Raw genomic sequence first — 3,599 nt, 5'->3', positions numbered from 1 at the left:
TGTTTGTAGGCATACTTTTTTAAAAAAAAGATTTATTTTATTTATTTTATGTGTATGAGTACACTGTAGCTGTACAGAAGGCCGTGAGCCATCATGTGGCTGCTGGGAATTGAACTCAGGACCTCTGCTTGCTCCCGCCCTGCTTGCTCTGGCCCTGCTCACTCCGCGCCCCCCCCAACTCGCTCTGGCGTAATACACTGTAGCTGTCTTCAGACGCACCAGAAGAGGGTATCAGATCCCATCACGGATGGTTGTGAGCCACCAAGTGGTTGCTGGGATCTGAACTCAGGACCTTCGGAAGAGCAGTCAGTGCTCTTACCCGATGAGCCATCTCACCAGTCCCCGGCTTGAGATTCTTGGATCAAAGTTTTTACACACGTTAAGTCCAAACAGCTGAAACGTAGCTTAAAAAATAAGGCTTGATTTTTTTTTTCTTAATCACTAGCTTACGGAAAATGTTTCCCATTCAATTTCAAATTCTCTGTGAGAACCAAACAATCTAATTTGAAGGGGAGTTTGTTTAGAGCAAGAGTGCTCCTCTCAACTACAAAGCTATTAATATGTATCCCAGCGCATTAGGGGAAGTGAGCTTCAGAATGAGTTTTGCTTGTCGTTGGAAGGGGGGGCTATTCTTTTGTATTTCTCTAAGGTGGCAAACCACTAAAAGGTGTTCATGGGAGAGTTGCCTGAGTTAGAGGTCACACAGTCCCTTCCTCCATTTGCTTTGGGGTCCTAGGTCTCCCTTCATACGGGTGCTTAAGTCCCCTCGTCTGTTTCCTGTTTCATTAATCTCTTTCTTTTCTCAGCTCAATAACTTAATATTCTCATTTCAGCATCTCTATTCTTCTCCCACTGTGGTGTTAGCCACCTAAAGAAATTGCTTGCTGTGAGTTTCCACAAAATAAGAGTAGAGAAAAAGGAGACGGATCAAGTAAATAAGGAAGCAAATATTGTGCAAAGCAATGAAAGATGCTTTAAAATGTTTTTAAACACAGGATGCATTGTTGTGCAGTGTTTGTGCATGCCTTTAATTCAAGTACTCAGAAGGCAGAGGCAGGCAGATCTCTGAGTTTAAGGGCAGACTGGTCTACAGAGTGAGTTCCAGGTCAGCCAGGGCTACACAGAGAAACCCTGTCTCAAAATAACAGACAGACAGACAGGATGTGTGTCATCCTGGGTCTTGTTTGGTAAATAGATGTTCTCTTTCATCTGAGCTTCCTAGATCAAACTCTTCAGATGCAAATATACCACATGGAACGAATACAGAATCCAGGAAAAGGAACCATTGCTAGTGTGGCGTAGTCAGGGAGCAATAAAGAGGTAACAGCAGAGTACCAGAGTACCAGATCTGACGGGGGAAATGGGAAAAACTGGGAGCTCTAAGGAGAGGAAGGGAAATAAATACTGAAGGAGGGAGGAAGTAAAGAATAACAGTAATGATGTCTGAAAAAATCACAAGGAATGATATTATCCATTTGCCTAAAAATACCTATAATACATGAAAGTCCGTGTTTAAATATACACATATAACTTACATTAAAATTTCCCATCTGGGCTAACAATACTTCCTCTAAATGCCAAAGACAACCTAACAAAACACCCCAACTTTAGGCCTCTTTTGAGCTGCTGGTCAGGGTTGTCCGGGAGATTCCCCAGACAGTACAGGCAATTGCTATTGCCCTTGATTGCTCCTCAGAGGTAAATAAGTCCCTAGATTGGAAGACACAATGCACTTCAGACACAGGGCCTAGAGGCCCCTGATCCAGAACAGATCTGAAAGCCTTCTTTCTCCCTGAGAGGAAAATTACTTTCTAGCCGAAGTTACCATGCAAGCTTCCAAAGAAGGGAATCAACCAAGAGTCCCACCCAGCTATGACACTTACGGTCCAAAATAATGCCCAGCACTACACAGCAACCCTAAAGGCATCCATACCTTAGCAATCACTAGCATCTCTCTAATTCGACTTAAGACCTGTTCAACAAGAAGGGAATCACACCTAATACTGGAAACATAGCCAACTACTCAGGACTAGTGAAGTCATGGATTTTAAAGGAGAACCTACAGTCACTGCTTTACTGAGCCAGTACAACCCCTAACTACATTCTAAGTATTTGTCCTTATACCCACAGCTAATTGGAGTATTTCCCTCATCAGGGAGACTTTTCTTTGCAACAGAAGGAAGAACAGTACAGCAAATCATGACCAACCAAACCAGAGAGCTGTGGCACATGCTCCCTCCCGATGCATTTACAAAACAACTCCCACACCTACGGCTTAGGAAGCATTGCAGAAGAGGGGGCAGAAAGAGTGCAAGAGCCAGAGGAGCAAGGAGTTTGCTGGGAGGTCGTTTGGCCTAGGAATGTCAGAAGCTACACCCATAAAGTCTCACTGGCACAACTGCCTAAGCATGAGCTGGACTTGGAAAGCTGTAATAGATATGCTAAGATGGACAGGCAAAAGTCCGGGAGGCCTCGACCCTCCACAAAGAATTAGGGTCAACTAAGGAATGCTGAGAGTGGGAGAACTGGTTATTCAATAACAAATGGTCAGTCCTGAAAACATAATAGCTAACATACAGACCAAGCAGGTTGTATTTGTGTGTTTAGGAATACATACATAGTATGCATACATGCATTCACACACGCATATTATGTAACAACAAGTAATGAGGAAAGAACCCATGAATTTGAAAGAGAGCCAGGAGGGGTTTGGAGGAAGGAAATGAAAAAGGAAAATGATGTAATTATAATCTCAAAAAATTTTCAAAATGATTTAAAAAAAAAAAAAAAAAGACAGGGTATGAGTTGTCCCCTGTAAATCTCAGACATTTTGAGTACCTGAGCCTCAGTAGGTGACTTTTGAGGGAGGATTAGGAGGAATGGCCTTGCTGGAGGAAGTATGTCACTGTGGGTAGACACTGAGTTTTCAAATCATTTTTGCCATTTCCAGTGCAGCCTGTGCCTCCTGCTTGAGGTTTGATGTGAGCTCCCAGCTGTTCCTGATGGGATGCCGTTGCTCCACCATCATGGACTCGCTAGAACTGTAAGCCCAACTAGACATTTTACAAGTTGCCTTGGTCATGGTGTTTTATCATGGCAAGAGAAAAGTAACTAAGATACAGGGTTTCAATACGTAGCCCTGGCTAGCCTGGAACTCACTGAGATCTGCCTGTCTCTGCCTCCTAAGTCATGAGCCAGCATTCCTTACTCCTTAATTATTTTTAAATTGCATCTATTTACTGGGGTGTACGTCGAGGTCAGAGGACAGCTTGTGGAAATGAGTTTTGTCTTTCCACTGTGTTGGTCAGCAGTCTCAAACTTCTGTCCACAGGCTTGGTCACAAATAACTTTCCCTGCTGACTCACTGGCAGAGGACCTTCTTTCGCATACACGAAGTCCTGAGTTTCATTCCTAAAATCATGTGATAAATATTTTAAAAGATGAAGATCTCCCTTGGCGTCAGTGATGCGATTAAGCTGATCTTTTACATTCTTTACTGCCTGTTCTCATAGAGCAGATAGATGAGCCAAGTTCACTGGAAAAACAGAAATGAGAGAAAGAAAAATCCAAAGTATTAGTGGTCCTTACGTGTGTGTGTG

The sequence above is a fragment of the Mastomys coucha genome, chromosome X, assembly GCF_008632895.1.
Source record: "Mastomys coucha isolate ucsf_1 chromosome X, UCSF_Mcou_1, whole genome shotgun sequence".
Lineage (NCBI taxonomy): Eukaryota > Metazoa > Chordata > Mammalia > Rodentia > Muridae > Mastomys > Mastomys coucha.
This window is presented reverse-complemented; position numbering follows the sequence as displayed.